The sequence below is a fragment of the Falco cherrug genome, chromosome 14 (assembly GCF_023634085.1).
Source record: "Falco cherrug isolate bFalChe1 chromosome 14, bFalChe1.pri, whole genome shotgun sequence".
Lineage (NCBI taxonomy): Eukaryota > Metazoa > Chordata > Aves > Falconiformes > Falconidae > Falco > Falco cherrug.
Genome location: NC_073710.1, coordinates 9,824,332 through 9,842,590, shown reverse-complemented (window position 1 = coordinate 9,842,590; position 18,259 = coordinate 9,824,332). Strand labels below are relative to the sequence as shown.

General features: G+C 42.6%; 1 protein-coding gene across 6 annotated transcripts in view; it reads right to left on the bottom strand.

Moving 5' to 3' along the window:
• Positions 1-17,830, bottom strand: part of ZNF536 (zinc finger protein 536) — a 353,231-nt gene extending 335,401 nt beyond the window's left edge. For all 6 annotated transcript variants that reach the window (XM_027813254.2, XM_027813257.2, XM_027813255.2 and 3 more), the window contains exon 1: positions 17,362-17,830. The gene's annotated coding sequence lies outside the window, so the exon portion shown is untranslated. The remainder of the gene's footprint in view (positions 1-17,361) is intronic.
• Between the last annotated feature and the right edge of the window lie 429 nt (positions 17,831-18,259).

Sequence of the window (18,259 nt, the reverse complement as noted above, 5' to 3'; positions counted from 1 at the left end):
TGCCATTTAATTTCCTGTTAAAAGGGAAACATGTCTTTCACTCATACAGATGGGACAAGGCAGAAGCTTGTGATCTCTGAAGCATGCTGAAGAGGGACTGTGTTAGGACTTTCTCCCTTTTGCTTTCTGTTACTTCTTGTCGTACAACCAATAATAATCAAAGCAAACTAGCATCCATTGCTCAGATTCAAAACCTAGTTACCAACTGGAACCCACTGCGTACTGAAACTCTAAGGACAGTTTTGGAAGCTCAGCCTTAACTGAACTCATGATTTGGGTTTGTTTAAATAAAGGAAAAGTTCTGATAGAGGGCTTAAATACCCTGTGTAAGGCAGCCACTGTTGGAAGATCTTAGCTCTTGGTAGCAGAAACTGAGTCACAATCTTGGAAGCCCCTTCCAGGATGGAACATGTGAATGCAGCTTAAGAGATTTCAGTATCACTGAAGACTACCCCTTTGATACTCAAAGTCTAAAATGAGCCTGAGCCAAATACTGGCTTGTCATGAATAAACCAAGTTCAGATACTTAATCAAATTTGCATTTCATTGTGATGGAGTATTTACATTATGGCTATCACTGTGATAGCAGAGCATTTAGTCAATATGGCATCTCTGACTGCTACCATGAAGTCTGGAACTGTTGTGTCTGCAGGTGACAACCTGAGGGACTCTACACAAATTCAGGCATGGGCAAGCCAGAACTGACAGCAGGCCTGCCTAGAAGAGCGTTGTAGGGTGTCCTAGGGCTTGCCTGATCACCTGAAATTCGGAGGCACTTTTCTGGTACAGAGAAGGCGGCGCCAGGTTATGCTACTGAAGGGGAGGTGGGGGGGAAAAAAAAAAAAAAAAAAGTCAGTCTACCAGCCTTGGGCTTTTTGAGTAGGGAAGGTTTTCTCAGGGTATCACAGGAATGACTGATCCTACATCCATAAGGAGCACAAATCAGCACATCATTGACGGGATGAGCAAAGCTGACAATTCTTCTGCTCCTTTCTGAAGATGAAATCTTGGTTCCCATGAACTCAATGGTAAAAGTCCCCATGACTGAATGGAGCCAGGATTTCTCACTGGACTATGAAGCTAATAGGGAAAACAGAGGCAAGAATTTTACTTAATCATTCCTTATACACTTCAATAAGGAGACACTCTAGTCCTCCCTGTTATTGTCAGGGTTCACCTAGGGACAGGGATAGGATTCTTCCCCGCTTTATTTCAAACCATCTTAGACATATCTTTCTTTTCTTCCTTTCTTTTAATGGGAGAGTGGAAACCCCAAAATCCAGGGGCTCAGTCAGATTCTAGCTTCTCTTGGTCTATCTGTCACACAGATGAAAAGGGACTGCAATTTGCTGCATAACCTATGCTGTGCCCCAAGCTGCAGTAGCACTGCATGGTTTCATGTAAGTGACATGTCACAGTCAATAGCAAGTGTGTCAGCTTACTGACAGGCACAGAACGTGTGACACCATCCTCCAACACCACTCTTCTCTGCAGCCTCTGCCTCTCAGGGAGCGCATAAACAAGACTTGGTAGCAAGGAGTGCAGAACAGGCATTTCATGTGTTTTGTCAGTGTTGTGATACACAGCTGCTTTGCAAAAGTATTACTGCAACCCCGTGTCAAATGTCACTCATGTTTCCGCTGTGACTGCGAACATGGTATAGTGCATAAAAACCAAACGTGCTAGTTAAACTATGTAACTCCTGAGCAGTGCCCTCCATTAAATGTAATTGCATTATCTGACAAATAATCAATGTTCAGATGACACTCAAGAGTCCTAACTGCTAATCCTGGGCTAAAACTATCTGATATTTGCCTTCTTTCTGAAGTTTTATACTGTGCCTGTGCTTCAATATCAGCCCCAAAGGAGAAGCAGCATCACAAATAAGGTCCTGGCTTCCAGTATGAATTTGCTAATAGTGCCATTAGAGAGAGAAAGAACATAATCTGGTTTTGGACAAAAGAGGGGTCTTAGCCTTTGGTGAGCAGAATGACATGGCACCTTGTTTATATCATTACTTAGGATATTTAGCATGTTAATTTTTTATTCTGTTAGGCTTAATTCTTCAATATTTGGTATAGATCTCTCATTTTACCAGGAGTTCCAATGAGAAGGGAAAGTGCAGTGACTTTGATATCAAGGTCTGCAAAGAAAATTAAAATAGCAAATATTAGTTCAGAACAACCTGTGAGAGCATAAGAGCTGTTTTATATAGCTGTGGGCTGCTCTGATCTGAATGCATAGAGGATAGCCTTCTCCTGAGATAAAATAAAAGACTTTTCTCCTTTCCTTCCTCCACCTTCCTCACTTGGGCCTCCAAGTTGGATCTCCCACGGTCTGCAGCCCTTGATGTTCCACCTCACCAACACAGGAGTAAGCACTAGTACTCCAGCTCCTGCCTTAGTCCTGGCCACTCACCACACATTTGCTGTCCTCATCACCTCTATGTGGTGGTATAAAACTCCTTAGAAGTCCTCTGCCTTCTGCACTTTCTTCCCTGTAGCTGGTAAGGCCCAGCCAGGCTGCCCTCACAGGACCTGCTTCAGAGACCCAGCTTCGTTACCTTCAGAGCCAAGAGCAGTCATGGGCAGTGGGAATGGCCCCATCATTTTGGGCGTCTGAAGTAGTTTTGCTATGGAATGGTGATGGTGGAATGCCACCAGACAAGTTGTGGAGAAAGAACAAGTGGGAAGAGCTTTCCTGCTCTTCACAAAGCAGCAAGGTTCTGTGATGTGAGCTTAATTACCGTTTACATGAACACTGTATTTGTTTATATTTAATACAACTTTTTCTAAATGTAATTCAAGACCACAGCTATTCTAGAGTACAAAAAGCAAGTCTTCCTTTGAACCATATTTTTAAGAGAACTACTGTTCCAGCCAATTTAAAAAACAATTATGAGACCACACAACTTTTGGAAACACGTGGATTATTGATGGGAGCAACAGATTTATGTCTCACTGCAGGTTTTCAAAACACTGTAGCACCTAACTCCTCAACTAATAGAATTGTGACCAGAATTTTCCACTGCTTTAGCTTTTCTTACCTTCAGAGGACCCAATTCAACACAGACTTAAGCACATGCTTAAACACTTGACATCCGATTTTAGCAAAACAGCTAAGCACATGTTTCAATACCACTGCTTCCACACTAATTCAGGATCAAACACTACAACATAAATGCTCAGCATAAGATCAGCTGAAGCAGTACAGGTGGAGTCAACTCTGCACCCGTACATTTTTGCACTGAACAGCTTTAATTGACATCCTTTACATGTATGTGAATGTCATGTTTATAAAAAGAAGGCTCATGAAACACAGCTGAAGAAACATAGGATTCCCTCAAAACATACAAAATCATAAAAGCTACCGAACCTTTTGTTTACAGCCTTCCTTAGAAAATCTAAGCATGTAAACCACACAAATGAAGTATTTTAAAATACCATTTTAAAGACCATTTTAAAAGTTTTCTTATTCTTGTTATATCAGTTTCTCGAAGATAAACATATTTATTCCTTCTATAGGTACCTTCATGTCGTGCAGCTCTAAGACAAACATGCAAGCATCCTGTAAAATAACTGAAGTATTATTCAGTAATTATTATTTACATTCTCCTTGTACACTTGCCAAACTTCGCATACACCTGCTTATAGAAGGATGGGGCATCTGTGCCCAGGCAATAGGTGTTTCAGTATGGACTTCAAACGGAGAGCAGCAAGCCCTAATAGAATAATAGGTACCTGGGTTACCTAATCGAAGGGTTTAAGTGTTGGCAGTATCGTTGATAATAAACTAATAAGTTAGAAGAGCCTTCTTCACCTAGATGTCCAGCAATGATTGGACTAAATAAGGGCTGAAGATTGTTTAGAATTAATGTTGTTCACATTTAAATACAAATTATCTTAGTAGGGTTTTGCATATTGATTGTGCACTGCTGTTAAGTCCTCTTATTTCTATAGAAATAAATGATCCCTACTCAACATATAAAAGCTGTCCTAGTACTAAATAATGATCTCATCAGGGGGCAAATCCTAAATGGAAGTTACTGGAGGGGACTAAATTCTACACTCTCCAAGCAGGCGGCCAAGAAACACCTATGACCCAGAACAAGGGACAAATGGCTTCCAAGCCTAGCAGAACATACAGTTTAACGAGGCTAACTTCCATTTTACACAGATGATGCTTTCTGAATTAATCTGTACAGACACGCACGCATTCTAACAGACTGGGAAGAGTTCAAGAAGCTCTGCATCCCCTCCCCCCCCCCCTTATTTTTTAACCAATTTCTTATTTCAAAGAAGAGGAGATTATGAAAGGAGGAAAAGTTGTCTTCAAACCCAGCTTGAAAAGGCATATGCAGTACTCCACTTTATCTGCTAAACCTGTTTCTCCTGACAACATGTTTCCTAGCACTGTGGCAACCCACAGACAGACCCTGATCTGAGAGATCCTGCTCTGGTACATAGACATGTAGCTGGACACATGCTGAAAGCCAGTGCTTCTCCTTTAACTTATCTTTGGTTTGCTCTATTTTGTTCAGCTCCACCACCAGCATCAGAGAGAAAGGTGAGAAAATTATTGTTACATTATTAATAAAAAAATAGCGGTAACAGGGCATTCAGGGTATTTTCATTAACAAATCAGAAACTATAAAGTCGTACCATGATTTTTTGAAATAATAAAACATTTGCTTCAGAATAAATATAATTAAACCAAGAATAAAAGTACAATTAGTAAAAGATATATGACGTGTCATAAAAACAAGCAACAATAAAAACTGAGGACTTATTTGTACATCCGTATTTGTAAAGGAACAATATAAAAAAAAGAGAGTCTTTCACTCTGATAGGTAATATTTTATTTGACTCACATATATGAAACACGTCTTCAAAAGCCCAATCTCCCAACAGAAAAATCTCGTCAAACTAAAGCATACCCAGAAAAATAGTCCCTGTCTGATTAAAAACATCAATATCTTCTGAAAAAGGTACACTAAAAAATGTCATGCAGTTAAAGAATATGGACCAGCCAGACTTTTTACAGTGGCATCAACCTACTTTAGATGTTCATATCAACTACAGAGCAGAGGAATGAAAATTGCATTACGTTACAGACTATACATGTGTAAACAGTTTTCAAATCCATCTGGTTTTATTAAAAATGTAAATCATAAATTTCAATACTTTTCCCAATGTCACAGGAAAAGTCTGCATGATAATTTGTTTCTATCCACAACAGAATTTATCTCATCAAATGCAAGTTACGTCTAACTTAATGGTGGATGTGAATTCACTGCAAAAGTTGAGTCTGGTGAGTAAAAGGTTAATAGTGTGAAGTCTGTGAGTTAGTATGATGATGTGTGAAGTAGCCAATCAACAGCTGGTGTTTGCAAGAGGCTGGGATATTATATTTATGAAGCAGTGTGTTTTTTGCTTGTGTGGTGATGACTTCAACTAGAAGCAGCTAAACTTTGACTCAGCCGGCTCATACCTGAGAACAAGATGCTGAATTACTGACAACTATGGACCCAGTCATTGCAACATTCATTAAGGTCTTAAATTAGTGAACTTGGTGGTGAATGTAAAAGCACTGAAAAAAGTATTTGTAAGCTTGAGTCCTGTGAAATTCATGATTCTCTAAGAGAAAGGCTTTCACTTTTCAAAGGCTATCCAAGGGTCCCCATTTCTCATTTATACGATAGGTTCATGATGGCAGCTGAGGGACGTTGAATGAAGGTAGAAAGTCAGGCAGTGTGAGAAATGGAGAGGGAGGGAAGCACTGGGAGATTGTCTTAATACTGCTCTGATATTGGCAGCAGAAGCCTCCTGGAGAGGTGCAATGCTCCACATATTTGTAAAACAGCCATCAATAGCCAAAAATTTAGGCCATCCCCAAAATCGCCCTTTGCCACTTGTGCTATAAAGCAAGATAAATTAAAATCCAAATTAACTCAACACTCATCATAAACATCTTTTTAAAAGAATTAAAGATTTTTCATGCAAAGTGTAACCATCAGCCAATATTTTACTCCTAGGATTTTACTATACTTAATCAACCAAGAATCTGATATTATATATTCTTCATGTGAAAAATTTCTGCAGGTACCAGCAGCAGTAAAGGTATGTAAGGGTTGCAGGCATATCCCCAAATCCACCTCAGCTGTAGGAAGAAATCTCACAGCATTGCTAGATCAGAGATCAACTCAGACCAATTCTAAATGATTAAGACTGTTTAACCCAACTGCAACAGGTATTTACACACAGGCTAAGGGTCTGACCTAAACCTTTGAGAGTCAACTACAAGGTGCTCATGATTTCCATGGGTTTTGAACCAGCTGCTAAGAAATATTCAGGCTAGCATTTTTTGTACTATATGACAGAGGGTAGTAGTAGTAGTATCTTGTCTATACCTTGCAAGTATATATAAAAAAATAAAATATAATTAAGATCAAATTACAGAAACACCGTTGATGTAATTTAGGACTTGTAAAAATCAAAGTTGTACAAAAAATTGAAGACCAATAAAAATGTTTCCATGATTCTTTTTTTAATCCCATTGAAAACAATTTTTCGTTGTAAACATTTTTGCTAGCCAAGCACTGCAGCATTGTGCAACTGCATGACAGCCAAAGAGAAACTGATGAAAAGCTGACTAGATTGATTTCATTTTTCCAACCAGAGTGAAATACGTAAAAGGAAATAACAAAATGGTGAAGTTATTTTTATATATAAAAAATGTTCACATTTAATAAACTCACATGGAAACTGTACAGCCAATGGTAACTGCTTTTGAAATATATCTACAGATCCCTTCAGTTCTGCACAGGAACGAAGGCAACAGTGGGTTCCTGCAGCACCTTTCCCCTTCCTCAGCGAACCACAGGAACACTGTCTCTGCTGGAGGCATCAGATCTGAGCCTGCCCAAATTTTCTATCACCCATTCCCTCTCCGCCCTGTGACCTCCCAGGTTGCTGTGTAGAAGTCTGGCAGGGGGTTACTACTGGAACTCAGAGCTATATTTATTCTCTTGGCTCCCATCCATCACAGTTGCAGAGCAGCCAGAAGGGGAACCAACCAATACAGCATGGGATCTGCCAGAGTTGTGCTGCCAGAGAAGTTAAGAATGAAAGACAGAAGCTATCAAAATGAGTATTTCTATCTCTAAGGAAAGAAGGGCTTCCTCCCTTTGCAGATCCCCCTTCTACAGATTAAGACATTTTTTTCTCTCCTTTTTGCAGAATCCCGACAGAGAAACCTGCCGGTTCCATAGGTCTTTCACATCTCTCATGAGTTTCTTCATGAGGGAAGGAGCCCTAACAGCACAGTAACCCTTACATCTCTAAGGCATTTGTTGGCATTTACACAGCATTTCTCTCCACCTCACAGCACTACCAGACAGAGTGCCATCCACAAGCTGTGCTGTACGCCAGTCCAAGATACTCACGGGAGAAGGGTATAACCCTGCACCCATTGCACCTCCTACAGCCAGACACTCACTGCTCAGGGGGGACGTAGGATCAGTTAACCAGTTCTGTTCAAACACATAATATACCAAACAAAAGAACAGCAACAAAATTCCATTTTGAGATGAAAACGCTTTGACTTATCAAGATGCACCTCATCACCAACTGACTGTTATAATAATTAGACTGTGAACTTTACAAGAAAGGTAGAGAACCAATAAGAAACAGTTTTCCAATACCACAAATACTTTGAAGATTTCAGAATTTCCCCTTGTTCCCCACCAGGACTAACCTGATACCTTTTACAACTTTTCAAAAGGAAGACACAGCAAGACAACATTAAGAATATGAATACTCTCATCACATCACACTCAGGAGTGCAGCGTACAGGATTCTGCAACAGAAGCAAGTTGGACCCAGTCTCTTGCATCACACTCGAGTGCCCAGGCCAAGAGTCGGTCCTCTTCTGACCTGCTGACTAATTAAATGATTACTTAAATTGGAATAGCCTAAAGCAGGAACTTAAAAGACTCACCCTGGAAGAGCCAAAGTGTGGTTAGTAGGGCACTCATCTGGGATGTGAGAAACTTGATTTTAAGAAGCTGATTCAAATCAGATATGAGAGGAATGATCTGAACCTAGCTCTCCAGTGACCCAGGTGCATTTCATAATCACCTAGTCCATAATGAAGTGCAGAGATGCAACTCTTTCATTTTGAGCAGAAATTCAATTGTGGACCTGAGAAATCCTTCGAAGATGCAGCATGTTGATGCAAACTAATGAACTAGCATTTTTCAATTGCAATAAGAAAAGTGTAGCTAGTTCTGGCCAGAAACTATACTTCTATATTTGGAAAGCACCTAGCATGCCAAAGGCACTACCAAAACAAACAATAGATTGAAATTCTAATCCAGAAGTGGCTGTGGATTTCCTCCTGCTCATTTACCTAATAGCATGTCCATTTATTTCATACACATGCATATAGCTTTCTGTATTCAAATAAAAGAGAGACGCTTGAACATTTGTTCTTTAAAACAATCAAGACTATTTTAAAATATCTGAGCTATTTAAAAAAAAAATTGTAGTAAAATCCAACGAAGGGAATAGAGCAGGAGAGTTTTGTTAGCTGGTATTATGGTACTAATAAAGAGGCTGGGTTCTCTTCTGCTAGTTATTAGCCCTAAGAGTAATTACAGTCCTGTAGCAAAATCTCAATGAATCAATGAAGAACAGATACCTTAAAAAGGTAGAAATAGTAAATTTGTTATACATCCCAGTGTTGGGTAGCCTATAACCTTTGCATTTTAAGAACTCCAATGGCTGAGTTTCTTTTGCATTTGAAATCATGATACAAGAAAAAGTTTAATTGGGATCACTTCCTGAGAACATCAGGCTTTTGCACTGAGTTTAAAAAACAGTGGGGTTACACAATGTATTTACAGTGAAACTAGGAATCACATGAGACTCACCTGGTATGGAAAGGAGGTTTTACCTGCTGACTCAGTCCTACCCCAATTAAAATAAAAGGAGCAGAACTGGATCCTAGAAATCACTCAAAATCAACCAAAATTTTGCTAACCTTTACACACTTCTCTCTGAGAGTCCCATCATTTTCCACAAAAATGTGGGATACGTTCCAACAATACAGAAGTTCAGTGAAAAGCTACTTGTAGCAGCAGCTTCAAAACTAGTGCTGCTTTCCAATGTTGAGTCAACCCTCGACATTCAAAAAAAAAAAGTCATCGCATGGACTAAAAGCTGTGAAAACGTTCATGCAAAACCTTGAAAAATAAAATGGGGGAAAAAACAATCAAACAAACAAAAAAAAGAACCAAAAAACAAAAAACCACCCGCAAAAGACAACCGAGCTTGTCTACATGCGGGGTTTTTTTCAGAACTATTCCAGCACTGATATGATTGAAGCAGTGCAAACACCTATCAAAAGTCCTTGGCCACTAAATAGAAGGCAGTTTCTGCTTCTCCTGTTATAAACTAACACCTTTAGTTAGTTTATAGTAGATAGAGGAGGCAAGATTTTTCCCTAATCTGCTCAATCAACACTTCACATCACTCCCTCAACGAAAACTGGTATCAAAACCAAAATGTTGCACTGCCCTATGTTTTAATATTTCTATGGAGCCCTGAAAAAAACCTACATGTAGACCTAGAGAGCCAATGTTAACAAACACACATGAAACTAAAATGTAACCCATCCGTACAGAGTCATCAAAAGAAATGTTAGGAATTGAACATCCAGCCCACCATGTTAGCCTTTGTTAACAGAAACCTGACTTTACACCTCCTTGCTTTCTTCACCCTAGCTTTCACATGCTCTTTCTCAAGAAACAAACCTAGGCTTCCCTTGAACTCATTTATCCTTTCCTTGCTGGTAATTTATTCCATATGTTTATTATCCTTTTCATGAAGTAATTCTGCCTGAGTTTCCTATTTATTCATGCTTTTCTAAATTTTAGATTAAAGGGACCTATCCATATCTATCTATATCTACCACTGATATTCCAATGACAAAAGACTGATGGTAACAATGTCTGCACAAATCTGTGGAGACCAACTTACGAGAGTGAAATAAAACAATGTTAATACAGTATTCTATCATTTGGAAAAATAAATATAAGGCCAGCTTGGCAACCTAGCACAGTGCTATCACGTGGATTACTGGGGCTAACTCCTAGATCAGCAGGGGCCAGGACTACCGAGGAAGCAATATACACAGCCCTGTTGTGACCAAGTAGATTGTGGTACCTGATAGCAAGCCCTCTGTAGCACTGATGAGCTCAGCAGTGCTCCCATCCTCCTCACAAACAACCATTGACTGCTGCGGAATAACCCAAAGGCATAAAAAAAGAGGAAAAGTTTGTAACAGCGCTTATCACAGTTAAAAAAAAAAAAACCAACACAAACTATAACAAAACTCACATTAAGGCTGAAACAAGTGTATTATAAAAGGAAGAATCAGGACTGCCATTTATCCCTTTGCACTGTGATACCCCGGCCCACTGGAGGATGATGGCAAGGAAGGCTCCCTGGGACGTCCCTGGCTGTCCCAAAGCAAAGCAGGAGCTGTGGGCAGCGCCCCCCACAGCCAGCCGCCCCTTCACCCTTACACAGGCCATGGGGGTGAAAGTCAGCTCATACTCTCCTTTTTCCCCCCCTCTCCTGCTTCTCCTGTTCACAAAATTGAGACAGGAACAAATTTTCCCAAGCAGCCTTTCCCTGGCACTGTGGGTAGCCCACCTGCAATAACCCCTGATTATACTGGTTGAATATGTTACTGCCTGATCTCCAGCAACTTCCACCCTCCCGACAAGTGCTCGCTCCCTCTGGAAGTCCAAGATGCTTACAGCTGGACCGCTTAACACTAATGCACCAGAAATGAGCAGCTGGTTTGAAGAACTAGCTCTGTTGCTTGCCCCATGCTATGGGAGTGCCATCAAAGCCATCACCATTATTTCCCAGGCACTGCTACCTGCAGAACTCTCTGCTAATGTCCTACCATGATAGGCAGTGCTGCTTTTTTCATAACATGACAAATACTTGTAAGGAATAACCTAGTTTTTATTTTGGTTATACGAGTCTTGAACACTGCAGTGCACAATGGAGAAAAGATCGGATACTGAGGCTGCTGTGGCTATTTTAGTTCTGTTTTCTTCATCTGTGTTTAAAAGACAGTCAGATTATAACAAAATTGTTTGTCTTTAATATAGTTCAACTTGACCTGATGAACCCATCTCTTTAGAAAACAATCTCACATGGAGTATTTAGAGTAAGACACTATAAAACAGCAACTTTAAAATACTTTCAAGGCCCCATCTTACATTTTTTTAAAAAAATACAGACAACTAAGCTAATTATAATTACTCCTCTATAACTCTTGCTTTTTTGATGCATCTGGTTATCTAGTAAGATGCACCTGAAAATTAGAGCATATTTAAATATAAGGGAAAGGTGCCAAATTCAGAATACTGGAAGAATTTTCCCTCTGGGAGCGTGTTTAGTCACAGCATTGGTGCAGTTCGGCAGAGGCAACGCAATGCCCTGCTTGCTACCCTTCCCTGATCTGGATCTCTGCTACCTCTGAAACGATGTTTCAAATCTCTTAGTGCTTGGCTTCATTGCTTAAGCTTCCAATAGGAGTGAAAATGTCACAGCAGTTACTGTGATCCACTGAGATTTAAACAGACACTACTCAAGTTATTTCACGTTAAGCAACAAACATCCATCAAATCATTTCAATTTTCACTTGTTTCTACCCAAGGTCAGATTCTGATCAGTGTCTCAAAAAAGTTCATATTCCTTATTCGGCCACACAACTGGAAGCTAGAACCACACATCCATACAATAACCCTAAGATCATCCAACTAAGCATCTCAAGAGTTATTTTACTTTTACATATTATCTTTCAGTAGTTCATCCTTTTTTCCCTTTCTGCGAACATCTGTGCCCAGAGTGTCTTCACTAGAGAAATTTGGATTTCCATCTACAGTTGCCAGAAATAAGTTTATTCATGTTTCTATAAAAGAAAGAATATGTATTCTATTTTTTCACCGGTGTTCTCCTTCCCTGAATCCAAATTGCTTGCACCTCTGAAAATGCAAGGTGTGAATGAGAGAACAGAAAAATGGCTTTTCAAGATCGTACTGCTTTTAGCATTTTGAAGAGTCGATATACATCTATTCAGGTATCTGAGAAAAATTCAGATATTAAAATTTAAATTTACTTACAAATCCTATTAAAACACCACAGTAAATCAGAAGATACTAAAAAGCTTTAATTGTCCTCTTTCAAATCAGAAAAATAAATCTATTTGTGGGTTTCTTTTCCATTTTTTATAAAGTTCATATAAATCCATGCGCTTTTTTTTTAATGCCTTTTTTCTTTTTTTTTTTTCCAGTCAAGGCACTCTAAAAACACCTGTGCAATTCAAAGTCAACTTTAAGCAAAAATCAACATTTGGAAAAATTACTTCTACTGATTTTCCTACACTTGATGGAACTTGTGCTTCCCAGGGAATAAGCACAGCCCATTTTAATGGACTAGTGGATTTTCTACGTCTGTTCTAATGCAAATCTCTTTGGTCACCTAAGGCTCCCATGGTGGGTAAACAACCTAATGTGTCAGCTTTCTGTACTGAAGATCACAATTTCTGATCTCAGCACTGTCTTCACTGCTGCAAGCAAAACAGTGGTACTGATGTTGCAACTTGCAGGCTACTCTCTTCTGATAATGAATGGGTTGGGTTATTGGCCTCTAGCATGGACAAAAATATGACAATCAGCCTGTTCATTATATAAAAGTCTACAGTGAAGACAGTGCCAGACAACTTGCTGAGTATTAGAGCTCAAATAAATTCAGAAGTCAAAAAGCCCGTAGAACAATTCCTTTTTCTTCTTTACAATTGATAAAGTCATAGTCAATTTATTAGAAGTGTTTTAATACAGTATTTCCATCATAGGAACTTGTATCTTCAGGAACTCATTTGCAAAACACAGCTTTAGCATGCAAATATTTTAGATACATTCCCTGCAAATGTAATACAGAGACTAACCTTTCTTACATCTGCAGTTGTTAATTGTCATCATTTGAACAGCAAATGAAAACAAAGTTTAAGCCACTGGCACTTTAGAAAAAAAAGAAATCACGTTAAATCTCATTTACCTGCAGTGATAGAAATTCAAAGTCACAAGCAAAATCTGAAGACAGAGCAGCTATGAGAAAGTGCACCCAATCGCAGGGTTTAGCAACTGTACCAAGACTCTCTTCTAGTGCACGTTCTGAAATAGCAATCGATTCTCTAAGCACTTGTTACTAAACTGGAGACATTTTCTTTCTACAACATTCTGAAAACTTTAAACAACTCATTTCCGATTCTTTTCTTCCAAAGATTAACAGCACATCCACTAGAAGATGAATTAAAAATAAAATTTAAAAAAGGATAGCAGAAAGGGGAAAACAGAACAGACTGGGACAAACATCTCAAGCTATTTACAAATATTTTTATAATGACTAGAAATCATAGAACCCTCTTTAGCTGTCTAACTTAAAAAAAAATAACAACAACAACAAAAAAAAAACCCCAAACAAGCCAAAAAATGCATCAGCTGTTGACTGAACACAGGGCCTGATTTTCAAAGCTGCTGAGCACCCACAACTCCATCTGAAGTCAGTGGAAGTGATGAGTGCTCAGCAGCTCTGCAGATCAGGCCCAAACTGTACAGGGGTCTGCTAGCAGCCTAGCAGAAGTGGTTTTTAGGGAAGGGGGGTTGTTGCACAAATGAGAAGGTTCAAAGTAATCTGTCAAAGAAGTGCTGCTACAGTCACGAGTCGTAAAGCTAGCTAGCTCCCATCTATAGGAAAAAAGTTAATTCATAGGGCTCATAGGGCTTGCATTTGTCAAGGAGCAGGACGTCAATGCTATCATTATCAGGCAAATCAGCCAGGCGTTTAATGGTAGAATCAGGAGACATTTGCTCTCCACTATCAGAATGACATCATAACTAAAGCAGCCTTCAGCGAGGGGGGAGAGCCAGGGCAAGGCTTGGGCTGCACGCGGACTTTGCACTTCAGCTCGGCTTGCCCCACCGATCGCTGCTCCCCTTCCCCAGGAGGCGACGCTTTCAACTGCCTTCGCTCCTCAACTTTGTCCTCGCAGCATCTGAAACACCAGCATCTGATTTTACAAAATACTTCTAAACCTGCCTGATCCAAAACTGCGGTATTGTAAGCCAGCCACTCGGTTAGGAGGGGATGGGTTTTACAGATAATCTACAAATTCACTCTAAAAATTTCTGGTATTTTTAATTACTTCAGTCATCTTCATCCTACATCAAACGGGGGACGGACACACATACACATTAAAAATTAGTTGCCTCTACGATTTAAGAAGTAACAGCTTAGTTAGCTAAGTCAATTTTTAAGCGTACACAAACACATACACACACAATCTTTGAATATTCCAAAGTATTTAGTGATGATCTATTCAATGATCAGAAATACAACAGCAATACACATTTCCCTTCCACGGTAGCTGTAATTATGCAACTCAAACAAGCACAAATTACAAACTGCTAATCTATTTTCTTAAAAAAATATCACTACAGGTACACAGGCACGCTACAAAAGCCTCACCTTGTATAAGAACTGTGAGGGAAAAAGTTATGAAAGCAGACAGAAAACCTAAAATCCCTGAGGCTACAAAAAAATCCCGCTATTGAGAAATAACCCAAGAGACCACATAGGGAATGTACAGCTTTCAGAAGCACTTCTCATCTTATTTGCACTTAACCTATTGATGTACTTATGCAGGTCACTTACTTTTCGGATATGTTTGAACCCTTTATAATCATGCAGATCGCCGCGGTTTTCACTTGGGCTTTTGTTTTTTTAGTTTTGTTTGGTTTTTTGCAAACAAGTTTCATTTAAAAAAGATCCAATTATGCAAATCTGCTCCCGGATAGGTAGTGAATATTCAATATGACGGTGATACTGTAATAGTTCAATGCAACGCACTGTACTGGACAGATTTATGAGGCAACGTCACTACTACGCTCTGGTCCTCGCCGAAGCATCTTGAAGTTAATTAAAGCTGCAATGTCCACTTTTCCAGCCACCCTCCTCATTCAGGTTTACTATTTCAACATCAAACCAGCAAGGGGGCCTCCCCCCTCTCTCCGTACATTTAAGCAGCCTTCCACAGTCAATGAACAATGAACAAAGATTTGAGTGATAGGAAGGGGGGGGGGGAGAGAAAAAAATCTCCACAGGAATAATAAATCCGGTTTAAACAAGTAAAAATATAGTTTCTAATATTAAACTAGAAAAGAAAACATTCTTCTCCAAGTGAACGTGCAGAGGCGCTTAGCCAACCCCTTCAGAAATGGTCTAAAAGCAGCCAGTCCTTTTTATTTCAAGCAGTGAATGAGCCCAAACAAGGCTTCTAAACTTAATTATGACACTTAAAATAGTCTTTTTCCACATAAGCGAGGAGGCTCGCCGCTGCTATCTGTATCAACCGGTCAAATCAGCTCAGCAAACACGGCCCCTGTTGGATTTATTTTAAACTGCACGGGGGGGGGGTGGGGTGGGGGGCGGCGGCGGGGGGAATGCACGGCCCCGCGGAGCGCTCCAGCCGCGGGCGGCCGGGCAGCCGCGCCCGCCCCGCCGGGCCCGCGCCCCGCGCCCCGCGCCCCTGCCCCGCCGCTCCGCTCCGCTCCGCTCCGCACCGCACCGAGCCGCGCCGCGCCGGGCCCCACCGCCGCTCCCCGGCCCGGCGGTGGCTGAAGTGAAAACGAAGGGCTCTGACAAATCACGTCTCCGCCTCGACAGTCTCAGACACGGCCATATCCGCCGCACGCACCCCGAAACAATGCCCGCCGCGCAGGCAGGCGGCGGCCGGAGCCCTCCCCGCCGCGCCCGCCCCGGGCGCCGGCACCCGCGGCCCGCGGGGGGCTCCGCGCAGGCGGACCGTGCCCCCAGCCCCGCCGCCGCGGCGGGGGACGCCGGCAACTAACTTTTCGGATGGAGCCCGTGCGAGCCGCCCCGCGGGAGCCGCGGACCTTCCGAAAAAAAAAAGCATAAATCTTCGCGACCTTTTATTTCGCGTTAAAGTTCACAGGCGGCACCGCTCCCCTCAGCCCCTCACACACCCCCCACACCCCCCATATATATTAATTATTTGCAAAACTGCAACAGATGGGCGCATTAAAATCTGGATTCTTTCCTACACAGCATCAAAGAATCTCTCCTTCCTCCCCCCTCCCCGTTAATCCCGCCGCCGGCCCGGTGCCCCCCCACCCCCACCCCTCGCCAGCCCCGCGCAGCCCCCGCGCCGGAGCGAGCCCGCTGCCCCGCGCACAGCGGCGCCCCCGCGGCCCTCCGCGCCCGCGCACAGCGCGCCACCGGGAAGGGGATGCTCCCCACCCCCCCCACCCCACCCCCCCTCGGGGATTGCCATTTAAGTTTCCTCCTTAACCTGTTACTTTCTCCGGGCGCTGACAAAAGCCCCGGCGGCGGGCTGGCAGGTGCCTCCCCGCTCCCCGCGGCGCCGCCGGGCGCGCTCCGCTCCCCCCGAAAGGGCTGAGACCTGGCCTGACATTTAGTGCCTACTTGAATGTCACAACGCTCCTCGCAGCATTATGCACGGCTCCTATTCATAAGAGGTCGATTAGAGCACAAAATGGCAGGTCTCTTAGGCACTTGAATCTCACAAGTTTGACACATGGTATGCATCAGCTAACTTTGATTAAAAAAAAAAAAAAAAAAAAAAAAAGAGGGGGGGGAGTTTACAAATTACACCACGATTAGCCGGGATCCTAAGGGGGGAGGGAGGGAGGGAGGGGGGGGCCCGCGTTTAAAGTCACTTCAGCAAAGTTTGCGCCGCTGCAACCCTTTAAAACAAAAAGTTTCTGGGCAAGTTAAGGGCAGGGTCGGTGCGGGCTGGGGACGGCGGGCGGGCGGGCGGCCCCCGGGCAGCGTCGCGGCCGCCGCCGCCGGCACTCGCCTCCCCTCGCCTCGCCTCGCCTCGCCCGCCCGCCCGCCCGCTCCTTTTTTGTAAAGTAACGGTTTTAAAAGAAACGAGAGAGAAAGAGGAAAAACGTAGGGTTTTCTTCAGGCTAAGTTCTATAGCGCCATTCAATGGCTTCTCCGCTCCTTTCATTATTTTCTGCTTTTCCCCTGACAGCCCTGCTTGCAAACGTCACTGCTATGGATATTTAATTATACTGTATTTTTTAATCACGGTGGAAAACGCAGGCCCCATTGCGATGATTAAAAAGAAATAAAAAACAAAAACATACTCCGGACTGACTTTGGAGCCTCTTTGATGGCTCGCGGGAGCCTCCCGGATCCTCAAAAACCCCCTTTTTACCTTTGTCTTTCTTACCTTAAAATTTAAAGCAAAGCGTAGAAGAAACTCCCGCACGTAAACGGAGCGTTGTAAAAGATTGTGTTCAATGAATAATGAAGCATGTCCACATGATTGACTTGATCATTTTCTTGTGCGGAGGGGGAAAAGTGCGGCGCGGGGCTGCCGCGGCCGCCCGCTCCGGGTAGCCCTCCCAACTGCTTCCAGCACATCCCGAGCAAAGAGCGCTTTATTTTAATCTGTCTCTTTTCAGAATAACCCCCTTCATTGATACTGATCACCCAACATCACAAGACATCCCCATCTCTCAGCGTGGACTCCCCCTATCTGGTAGGTGAAATGCATTGTACCATTAAAAAAGCACTCCATTGTCGTCTTGGCATAATTCACAGCAACTAGATAGGTCTTGCGGCATTTAGCTTTGATGAGCCAAAAGCTGAACCCTTGATATAATAATCTACAAAGAATGGTCTGTGATCGTCCATTTTTTCTCCCTGTCTAGCAACTAAGAAACCATTTAACCCGGCGCAGCTTGGTCGTGACCTTGAGCCCGTGTAAACACCCCGAGGAGCCCGCGCCGCTCCGCAGCCCCACGGCCAGCGCCGCTGCCCGCGCCCCGCGCAGCCCCCGCGCCCGCGCAGCCCCCGCGCCCGCGCCCCGCCGCCCCTGCCCGCGCCCCGCAAACCCCGCCGAGCCCCCGGGGGCAGCGCCGGGCTCCACAAAGCGCCCTTCTTACCTGCTCCCGAAACTATGCAAAGTCTGTTTCTCCTAAAAAAAAAAACTCCCGGGGAAACCTTGGTGGACAGGGGGACCGGAGCATCAGTCACCGCTCCGGCGTTTAAGAGAAGTAATCAGCGATAAAGTGACGTTGATCTGCACTGTAACCTTGTGGCGTATTTAATGTAAATAAGCCAGT